General features: G+C 42.9%; 1 long non-coding RNA gene across 3 annotated transcripts in view; it reads left to right on the forward strand.

Moving 5' to 3' along the window:
• The window catches only part of LOC109141217 (uncharacterized), a 31,625-nt gene extending 26,825 nt beyond the window's left edge, over window positions 1-4,800 (forward strand). For 2 of the 3 annotated variants that reach the window (XR_003463565.1, XR_002042685.2), the window contains one exon: window positions 859-2,413. This is a non-coding gene — a long non-coding RNA (uncharacterized LOC109141217). Of the gene's footprint in view, window positions 1-858; window positions 2,414-4,389 lie in introns of those variants that run through there. The other variant, XR_003463564.1, reaches the window with a different exon arrangement.
• The last annotated feature ends 6,914 nt before the right edge of the window (window positions 4,801-11,714 follow it).

Below are 11,714 nucleotides of genomic sequence, written 5' to 3' on the forward strand. Positions count from 1 at the left end.
GAACATGCTGTCTCCATCGTCAATACTGATACCACATGCTGTGATACATAAGTAGAGTCTTTGTTTTTGCATTTTGTGGAAATCAGTTTGTACTCCGAGTTGCACAGCCAGTGCATGAATTGGCAGTTCCAGTTGCAGGTAGACAATTTGTTGTGGGTTTATGCGTTAAATAATTATTATTTTCTTATTATTTTCTCAAGAGCACAAAGCTGAATATGCATATATGCAGGATGATGAATAGTAATGGTTGATATGCAATTATCTCGAGCTTAAATGGCGCCACCAATTTTATTTCAACAAACCAACTCCTAATAACTGCATAACGGTAGTGGATGAAAAAGTGCATTACTTGTCATTTTATTTCACAGATTTTCTCAAAATCTTGTAAAATATTTGCACAAAACATTTAGATGGAAACTTGAATTTCACATTGAACAAAAAAATGGGCTAAATTAATGAATCACTTGTAGACACTCAGGAGGGTTTGCTGCTACAGCCTTAGGTGGCTAATGTTTGGTAATGTTAAGCAAACCTTAGATAGAAATTGCAACATATATTGTAAACCTTTTACTTTTACGAACCCTTCATGTTTCTGGACTGTATGAGGAAACTGGGGCACCTGGATAAACCCTGTCTTCTCCCTGCGAGATGACCCTAACTCACCCTGTTGCCAAAGACAATACAAAACACACTGTGGAGTTTCAGGGGTTCTTGGGTACGTTGCACACAGTAAGCTCTGTCCTCATCTGTCAAGACTTGAACTTGATTCAGCAGCAGAGTTAGAAACTCATTAACAGCTTTCAGGGTTGTCAGATAAATTAATCTTTTCCTCTCTGTGTCTTTCCTCTTCTTACTCAGTGACGTGTTGCTGATGGAATCTCGTGTTCGGTGTTCCACCAGGAAAAAGCCAGTCATCAGGTCACAACAGTGACCGGACACCTGCCTTAGAGAGTGACGTCAGATGGACGTCTTCCTCCAGCAGCTTTACTTTATACACAGTAAGCTGGGGAAGCCCTCACACACACACGTAGACACCCACACACATAGCCACACTCACTAATCCAATTAGGACATTAGTTAGTAGCAGCCTGGCCTGGGCCACCTCGGACACGCTGATCCACTTATTACTGGATGGATGGGTTGGGCAATCCCAGTGTTTCCCTGCTCTAAGGTGCTTAAATGGTACCATGACACCGCATCAGGACGACACATCATACGCACACAAGGATACCCTTTCTATTTTTGTAGACTTACGCTCTGTCTGTCCAGTGAGTCAACAAAGATGAGGAAGAAGCCAAGTAGTGACTTCCACTCAGTCAGCAGAGTTACAGAGAAAGAACCGGAAACCCAGAGCTTAGCCAGGGTAAGAGACTTTTCCCCTACGCACTCGGCTCTGTCTACACAAAACTCCTAATCACCTGCCAGGAATAGTCACGGACATACAGTATACACTCTGGAAATTATTAACAAGTATGCAGAACAATCAACGGATGGAAGACCTTGGGGTGCTGCTTTCACTCACTAAACCAGCACTCATTTTCCATGCGCTGTGTGTGTTTTCGTGTTTTCTAAGAGCCTCTTCATTAAACAACACAGCAGAATGCAGCACACTCCAAACAAGGCCACAAGTCCATACAGAGGCTCTTACCTACTCACTGTGTAGTGAGGCTCTGCACAGCGGTTATATTCTCTTTTATTCTCGTCTGTACACACACAAACACACCCTGCATACCGGCAGGGTGACTGAGTACAATGGCCTATCCTCTTTTCATGTGATGAACTTGCGCTGTAGATGTTGAAGTCACGCACTCCCATGCATACACCACATAAACGTACAAACATTAAACCCACGCTGCAGGCAGAGAAGAGATGCCACGGCTACATTTTTATGAACGAAAGCTCATAAAAAGGCGACAAGAGTTAAAGAAAGTTAGTTGTGTTTTGTCATGTGCCATGTCAGGCCCTCCCTTATGCTAATGTACCATTCATCTGTGTCATAGAGCGATAATGACTCTCAACACAGAGAGCCTTGCTGAAGTACTCCGAGAGTAAAACTGTGCTGTCCACTCACAGTCGGCCTCACCGTCTGTCGATCTGTCTTTACGCCTCTGTGTTTCTATGTTTCTCTTTCCCCATTTCTGTTTGCATGTCTGTCTCTGTTTCTACAGTTCCCTGTCTCTGTCTGTCTCTGTGTGTCTGCCTCTCTGTCTCCACGTTCTGCCCTCTTTGTTTCCCTGTTTTATGTTTCTCTGTCTGTTTCCCTGTTTATCTTTGTCTCTCTTGTCTGTCTTTGTCTCCATTGCCCCGTTCTTGTCTGCTTGCTGTCTGTCTTCTACAAGCCAAATTTATTTTATTATCTCCAGCAGTCAGATTGGACTTACAAAGAAATTGAAACAACTTCACAAATGTTTCAGAAAAGCTGCATTTTTCTTTTACTTGTAGTCACACTTTTCTTTTGTTGTGTTTTGTTTTGTTTTTAAATCTGGATTATTAATTTGCCTTAATTTTTATTATAAAATCATTTAAAAAAATAAAGAATCTGTGTAACAATCACACAGTGCCCAATAGTTTTTAGTTTGTTTGTTTTTCTTTGTTTGTTAGACAAAATATTTTGTGTTTCCTTAAAATCTTTTTTCATTTCCTATAACTGGAAGATTGGGTTTGTCACAAGGATGCATTGTTTACTGTAAACTGTGAAGTGCTATGTTTTCCTGCAACAGGCAACACAACAACTTTTGTTGTGTGAGTTAAAACCAGTATGGCTTGAACAAAAATCAGGTCCTTTTGGAGCATGCATGCTGTAGTTTGTCTGCAGTGAAACGTGTGTGTGTGTGCGTGTGTGTGTGTGTGTGTGTGTGTGTGTTATGGTGTGTCTCATCCAGTCCCAAACAGCTCTCAGTGTTTCCCAGGCGAGCAGCATATGCTAGCAGTTGTCCAGTGTGAGTGGATGGCCTGTCTGACATGGAAAGTGAAGGGAGGAGAGAAACTGAGGTTTCAGCTTGAGGGGACATGGGGGGGATAGCACATAGCCCTGGGGAGGTTTAACGATGTACAATGCATGTGTGTGTGTGTGTGTGTGTGTGTCTCTGCCTGAGGTGAACTAGGAGATGTTGATGCTGATGTGTTCTGATGGACTCTTACACAGACATAGACCCTGACTGTGACTCACAGACGAGACACACGTATCCCCTGTGGGACAGCCTGAGGAACGCACACACACACACAGACAGACATTCACATGCTTGCCAGGTTAGATATCTGCAGGAGCCACTCATGGATCTTGTTCTAGCAGGAGAGAGGGATTCGAGTGGGGAGGGGAGTGTGGGATCGTCAGGATATTTGACTGCAGTTCCTCAGAGACTGAAGCAGCACTTGAAACATCTCATTGTGTCTCTGTGAATTTTTTGTGCAATGAATTTCTCTGAGAAATTGAATTGGGATTTCTTGCTCACCTCTGGCTCACCCTTACATTGGCATAAATGTGTGTAAGCACAATGTTCTGTTCTGTTACTGCCTATAGTGTCTGCCATGAATAGTCTTTATTGAGGGGCTATGGGAGTATGAGGGAGTTTTCTCGGTGCACGGCTGACTTTTCTCAGGGCACTGACCGCAAAAGTTTCAGACAGCGACCGGAGGGTGCAGGCTTGATAAAGATGGATGATTAGGTTGGATGAGGAGAGCAGGACAGCACTCAAGTCATAGCTCTGAGCCAAAGACTTTGCCTCATTCTCTCCCTGACTCATTGCACATAATCAGACATTAAAACATGAGTAAAACATTTACATTAGCCATCGCTTCCTTGTGGATGAGGATGCTCGCATGCAAGACAAAGACACAGAAATGTAAGTGCACAAGATAGAGACAAAGATACAAACACACAATCTTGCAGACGCAGAAAAAGCCAACGGGTTAATATGAGCTGTGTGTGACGCCAACCGTATGCTCGTTATAATAGTGCTGGGAGCCTCCAAGTGACAGATATCACACACACACACACACACACACACACACAATGGGGATGATCAGTAGGTCATTTTGAGATCAAAGGATTCATCGCAAGTGGCTGCCCATTTATTAGGAGAAGCAGAAAATGACCTCGTTATTAGTGCAGTCCTGTCAGTCAGCTGTTAGACGCTGCAGTCGCTTCTCTGTGGACTCTGAAGTAATGATGCTGTGCATGAGAAGTTAGCAAGAGCAAGATACAGCATCAGAGTCTGAACTTACTCAGTACATCAGAAACAGGAATTAACAAGAGCTGGAGCTTGGAGGTTCTTGATGTGACTGTAAAAGTTTTAGCACAGCAATTTAGGAGTATTCTTTCACCCTGCTCAGACGTTTTCACTAAGCTGCCAGCTATTCATAAATGAATGCATCTATTGTCCCTCACAGGCTCCTGTAGGTGAGTTGTGGGAACTGGTGACGGAGGGATTCTTTCCAGTGCATTCTGGGTGTGATAAATGGATTTGATGGGGAGTTTTTTTCTGAATTAAAAAGAAAAGAAAATGCAGTCTAAAGTAAAATAGTAGAATATTTTGGCACCACAATTCCAGCAGTAGGAGCAAATGGCAAAAACTGCGCCAAAAAAAAGGACCTCAAGGGCACTATTCTTTTCCGCTGCGAGTTTCCAGCAGTGGGAAACAAGAATGAATGTGTGATGATTTAAAACAAATCAGAATTGGACAAATGGACTGCTCGTTTGCCAACATGCAGTAAAAATGTATTGTGTCTTTGTTCTGATGCTGGCATTGCACAGATTAAGAGTGTGTATTCATGCCTGTACAGTGTGTGTGTGTGTGTGTGTGTGTGTGTGTGTGTGTGTGTGTGTGTGNTGTGCGTGTGTGTGTGTGTGTGTGTGTGTGGTGGAGTGACTGTCTGATGAGAGATGCCCACAACAGCATATCTTAGTTAATCTCCCATGAGGCCTTTTGTGTGCAAGATATGCGTGTCATGTTGTTTCGCTCTTAACTGTTCTGCAAGGTGTGCCTCTGTGACATCATGTTAATATCAGTTCCTGCCTCCCTGGTGAACCTGATCCAGGTCCATTATCTAAATAGTATCCTAATAAATCATGATAGATAGACAGATAATGACTGATGAAAGGTTCATCAAAACTTTTTTTTTCTTTTTTATAGTTTCACCCATAAATTCTTGCCAGTAACATTGTTCTCACGCAATTAAAGGGTTACTCTACAGATTTGTCATATAAGGTCTTCTGTGCCTCTGGTGGAGCTTTGTAAAGTTTTGATGTCACAGTTACCTCAGTTTGGGCTTTGAAAACAAAATTTTCAGTCAAACTGAAGTTACAAACTGGTTCCATGGAGCTTGACAGTTTACCAGCCATGAAGGATCAAACATTTTTGGAGCTTGACCCAAACTATGAACTAAAAGTCAGGCAACTTCGGTCTCTGCTGCATCACCTTTGAACTTTACATTGTTAGACTTAATCTGCAAGGGCCTTACTTTATGGAAGTGCAATACTGCTGGAGAACCACCTGAACTGCTGAGATCAGGAAACAAGTGCCCTCGCTAAAAGGATGAGTAAGAATCATGAGGAGGCAGATAATTAGCCTTGCTTATTCAGAAGAGAAACAGGTGAACTGTAAAATGATTACCCATAATTGTCTGCTTTTATCAACTTTGTGGTTCAACTATAATCTACCATACTTACCATAATTATGCACGCACAGTTTTCCTGTGCAATGAGACACATACTAGGTAGACTCACTTTCAATTTTACCACCAAATGAAGTGGTTTAGATAATCTGGCTAACCGGTCTCATTATCTGACAGTGTTTCCTCTCTTGGCAAACTTTCCTGTAATTATATTGTGTTCTCAGATCTCAGCTATTACTCTGTTATGTAAAATGTTATCACACTTAAATAGAAAGGATGACCACAGCTACAGAAATGAGATGAAAGTAAAAAGTTTGAATACACTGGAATCATCCTTTAGGCATGGTTTTGTAGTTTGGCTCCCTTGTCTAAACACTCCCTGATGTCAACACACTGTAAATGGGTTGACAAAGGGGTAACAGGGCCAAAGAATGGCTGTATTTGTAATGTGTCACTACTCTGACAGGCTCAGCCTCTGTCTCTGTCCTCGCTTTCCTCTGCATTCCTTTCATCTGTGAACCGGTTTCTTTTTTCTTCTGCATGACCTCATGAGCAAGTCATAGATTTAGTTTTATTGCACTTCGGACTGCTATTAGGCCATTGTCTGCAGCAGTCATCTATAGCGAGGAATAAACCTGACCACTTAGGTATCTGAGGAATCCACAGCATCATCACATTCTCGTCTGATAACACAGGAACAGCCTGATTCCTATCACCTGCGATGGTGTAACCGTGTCTGTCTTTGAGCGTGTTTGGGTGTTTGGGTGTGTGGGAGTGAGATATGTTGTGTCCTCATACCATAATAGGCCTCTCCGAATAACTGTCCCATATTTCTAGTCTCGTGAGTAGATACAGCCAGCTCTGGCCTCAAAAGGAAGAGAGCGAGGGGGAGATAACTGCTGTAACTCTCAATTTCACTCTCTGTTTCAAACACACACACACATGCTGGACTCTAATTCACCCTCTATGTCAGACAGCAAGGTTTCCGGAAGGAATTCCAGGCATCCCAGGAATTATCTTCCTGATTCCTAAAGGCTTAGTATTATGCTCATCCTGTCTAGATCCTCAGCCAGGAAACACACTTACACACACAGTCCAACATGCTCAGATATTAACATGGACTAGCTGAATTTACATTGTGACTGAGGTGCAGGGAATGCTGCTGTAATCCCGGACCATGAGTGATGAATTCCTTCAGTGATGCTGAGCTGGCAAACACACATGGGAATACCACAGAGGCAACAGAATATGCACAAGATGTTCAGGAGCGATGAGAGGAAGAGCGATAGAGAGAGAGAGGGAGAGATAACCCGTTGAAACATGGCGTCTCACTTGACTCAAATACGTGCTGTGGACGTGAGAGTTGGACTTTCACCACAGCTCCTCTTACTCTCACACTGCTCTCACACCCGCCTGTGTCAGACCCACAGGTTAATTTTTCCACAAGGAGGGTAAAGTGAGGGTCTGCACTCTGCCATGTTTAGACAACAAAGCAGCTGCAGAAGTTTTCGATTCAATAGGGGCAGCAGCTACAATACATAGCCAAAAGTACGTGGACCTAAACAACAGACTCACATGTGATTGTTGAACATCTCATTACCTATCCATGGACATCAGTATAACATCTATAACAGCTTTAACTCTGGTTTTAGGCAGTTTTTGGAACCTGGATGCAGCAATTTTCTCCCATTCAGCCACAGCAGCATCACTGAGGTTGGTCCCCTGATGTATGTAGTCAATGTTCCTTATCCTAAAAGTGTGTTTAGGGCTGAGGAACATCCTCGGAAAACCATTTCTTTATGGACCTGGCTTTGTGCAGAGGGACTTTATGTTTAAACAGGAATAGGCCTTCTCCAAACTGTTGCCACAAAGTTGGAAGGACACATTAATAGTTTCTTTAAAGTGTTGGGTAGGTAATGTTTTCAGAAGCATTGACAAAATCTATAAAACAAATCTTGTAAAAAAAAGAAGAATGTTTGTCTGTCGTTTTTTTACAGGTGCAGGCCTGTAATAAGCCGAGCAAGTCGTTTCATTTGGCACAAATGGTATTTTGACGAAGTGGCTTTTCTTTCCAGGGAGGCCTTAAGGCAGGGATTAGGATACTTTCAAAATCTAGTTGTCTCTTGTTTGTCCAAAATTCCTATTCTCATGAACAGACTCCAAGTACAGAAACGTACTTGGCCTTTCCATGGAAGCATCTCAGGATGCCTCCGTGGAAGGGATGGAGGGATTCTTTGAATAGTTTGGTTTTGCACCAATGTTTTGCCAAGCTGAAAACAGCATTTTATTGCAAAAAACACAAGAGGAAGTGTTGGTGTTGTTTCAGACAGCGGTGAGGTTGTAAAGTGAGATGTGTAGCGGAGATGTAGGACAAGTGTAGCGAGGAACACACAAGACGATCTGTCAGGGAGCAGCTGGAGATGGCCCAAATTTTTAATGCTTCAGGGATTATAAGGAAAGTGACAACAGGTGTGCAGGTGGGTGGGGCAATCAGGTTATGTGGAATGGCACAAACAGAGGTTACTGCAGGTCATTAGGGAGTGGTCGAGAAAGTTAATGTGCAGGTAAGTGAACTGGCTGGTAGAGGAAATTGACAAGAATCAGGCTGTGACAGAGATGATAAAATATTTCTGTAGATCGAACCATGAAAATCGATAATCGCTGCATCTCTACAAACAGCTTACTAACACACTGTATTTTGTTTTTTTCCTCCATCTAGCACCCATCTGTATGTGTATACTGGCCATTTTTCGTATTCGTACTGTTGTGGCAGCTGAGTTTCAGCGTTTTGAGTGTGAACCATCTGAATATAATCAGAAATATTTCACACTCATCACCAATTCCCACTTGTTCTTTCACTCAAATTTGAGATCTCACACTCCATAGTGGACGGCGGGTGAATGAGTGCTTTGGAGTGTGCATGAGTGTGCAGCCGGTGGAGTGCTGTGTCCATGACAGACTCTTCTTTCCCCACTCGCCAGGAAGAGAAGAGTGGGCTGCCGTGGAATTGAGAACCCTCATCCCCTTCACTACGGTGGGAGTGAACCACGGGGTCCGTGCTAAGTGCTGCGGGGCACTATTACTGTGAAAAGGACCCCTCTCCAGGGTGTCCTTTCAAGTGTCTGCTGAACGGGACACTACTGAGAGCCATGGCCAAATAGTATGTGTAGGCAGGTGTGTGTGTGTGTGTGTGTGTGTGTGTGTGTGTGTGTGTGTGTGTGTGTGTGCCTGTGTGGGCTAGTGTACCGGGCTTGTATAATGTGTTGCTGGGAAGGTTTGTGCAGTTGAAACCAGATCAGGTATGTGTGACAGCCACCGCGTGAGTGTGCATTTATAGAGCAGTGCGTGTGTGTGTGCCAGGTTACAGTATTAATAGATGGCAGTGTGTTTGTATAGTTAGTTAGAAGTTAGTGGATCAGTTTCCATCACACTCTGTGGCGTAGAAGCGCCTGATTCAGCAGGTGTCCCCCTGAATGTTCTCGCTGTTCTCTGGCTCCTTAGGGAGTGTCTGAGTGTCCTGAGGAGGGTTTGCCTTGTGATGTGGACCTGTCCTGCCAATGGTCACGCTCACACATAACATGGGGGAGTAATACTTATCATCAAAGGGATTAAGAGGCCAGAGAGCCTTGCAAATGTGTAAACAGCTATTTTATTCATTGATATGTCATCTATTTATTATTAACTGAAAAGGGACATAAGTGCTTTTAATGTGTAATATGTCAGTTTAGTTGATCAACAGTTTTTAAATAGAGTTAAAGGACTATTGTGTAGGATTTAGTAGCATCTAGAGGTGTACCTGCTAATTGCAACCACCTCATCTCACTCTCTATTTCCTAGTGTAAAGGAGAAACTATGGTGGAGTCAAAAAAGGCCCGACAGTGTTTGTAGAAACATTGCGGGCTCACATGGACGAGTACCAAGTGGCAACCTCTATGGTGAAGCCAACGTCCAAGTACCAAAAACTGCAGTTCCTCTAATGGCCACTTGATGCTTGCTACAGAACAGTCAATCTCCATAAGCGGCTATGTTAAATGATCAATCAACAGTTTTGGTTTCTATAGCTAATTTCTTCATTTATGACAATTGTACCGAGTCTGAATTTCTATTTAAATCTCCTGTTCAGATAATTAGCATAAATAACAGCGTTGGCTACTTTGATGCCGTTACAGGTGGCTCATTAGAGCACAAGCCCCAAGCAGGACCACCACACTCATGCTCTATGCTTCATGACGCTTCTTCAGAAACCTGTGGGTGACATCATGGATATGACGTCCATGTTTTATACTGTCTATGAGTCTTACACACTGGACATTTTAATTGGGATATTTGCCACCTTATCTTGATTTCTTTTATAAAAAACAGCAATCCTTGCCAAAAATAAATAAAATTATGTTACATGAAAAGTTCATGCAAAATGAATATTTAATTATTATTTAACTGGCTCTCCATTTATATTTATATTTGCAGCCTCTGTTATCGTTGACATGGAACTCTGGGGCCTTGTTATGGCAAAGCTTTGCTAATCCGCTTGAGAGCTCCCATTGGGTATCATCTGTGCTTGTTGGCAACATGCGCCCTTGAAACCTTTAGGATGGCAGCAATTCATTTGTAGCCGAGGTGTTTTTGGAGTAGGAGCTAATGAAGAAGGGAAGGGATCTTGAAGCTAGTAGACAAAGCTAATTAAGTGTGTCTTGGGTTGAGTGTTTGTCAATTGGTAAAACATGGCAGAATGAAGGGTTTGAATCCCAGTGTGGGTGTCCATGATAGAAACGTGAGTGCTCATGGTGCTGTCAAGATAATTTGTACAGTTTGGATGAAAATTTGCCAGAAGCTGTGCCAGTGCTGTCAGGCGAAAACCTGCGGATTTAACTCTCAAATTACAACTTTTCACACCTATTTTTAAGTATCTAAAGCAACAGCTTTATATGTTTTATAGTTTCTTTAGAGCCACAACTGTTTTACAGCTAGAGAAGGAAAACAACATGTTTTGCCTTTGATAGGCCTTGATCAGCATCAATGTGGATCTCATTAGTGCTGCCTTTTTAACACCCAAAGTTCTCTCTTGTTACTGGTTTTGTAAAGGAGTCATCAATTTAAGAGTCATAGAGTTTTATCTCATCCCATTCAGGACTATGAAGTCTTTCAGTTGAAGCTATAACATGACATAAAATTTTATAATGCCAAATCTATAAATTGGCATGATATTATGCTCAACTGACAGTGATGACAGGTTAGTGATTGAAGTTATGTTGAAACTGGATGCTGCTCCTGAACCTCTTCCAGATGCTGATCGCGGATGTGTTGGGGAGGGTCTGTGAGTAACTCTGTAAGAACAGAAAGTCTCCTCAGCTTATGTGGAGTTATGAAGCGTCTGACGAGTTTAATCTGGATCCTGTAATTTGTGGAGGGGCATCGTGTTTCTGTACACAGCCATAAAATGACAGGTGGTATGATCATGTTCGAGGCACATATATGTCAGTGTGTGTACGTGTGTGCTCATATACACATGGGTGTTACACAAGCCCATAATTACACTGTCAGGAGCAGGCTGAATGGAATAATACACACATGAATACAGTATGGGAGTACACACACACGCACACACACACACTTAAACAGCATCATGAGTTGGCAGTGGGCTCCTTTTCCACCTCAGGTCAGGCTTAGTTCATGCACAAAGAGTGAGTGAGTGTGTGTGCGTATATGTGTGTGTATGCGTATGTGTGTGTGTGTGTGTATGTATATGTGTGTGGGAATGTGTGTGTGTGTGTGTGTGCGCGCGTGCGTATGTATGTGTGTGTGGTAACCCTGCTCCAGTTTTATTTTTAAAGTGAGCTCAGACAAAGGCCTCCAGTCAGACTGCTCTGAGAACAGGACCTTGGGAACATGACCAGTGGCTGTTGCGTCACATAGTGTGTGTGTGTGTGTGTGTGTGTGTGTGTGTGTGTGTGTGTGTGTGAGAGAGAGAGAGAGAGAGAGAGAGAGAGTGTATCCGACTTGTCTCTCTTGCAAAGAAGTCACTTGTTCAAGCTGAAAAGGAACAAAAAGGAAAAAGCTCTTGAAAATCCATGCCAGATGTGCACACACACACACACACACAC

The sequence above is a fragment of the Larimichthys crocea genome, chromosome XIII, assembly GCF_000972845.2.
Source record: "Larimichthys crocea isolate SSNF chromosome XIII, L_crocea_2.0, whole genome shotgun sequence".
NCBI lineage: Eukaryota > Metazoa > Chordata > Actinopteri > Sciaenidae > Larimichthys > Larimichthys crocea.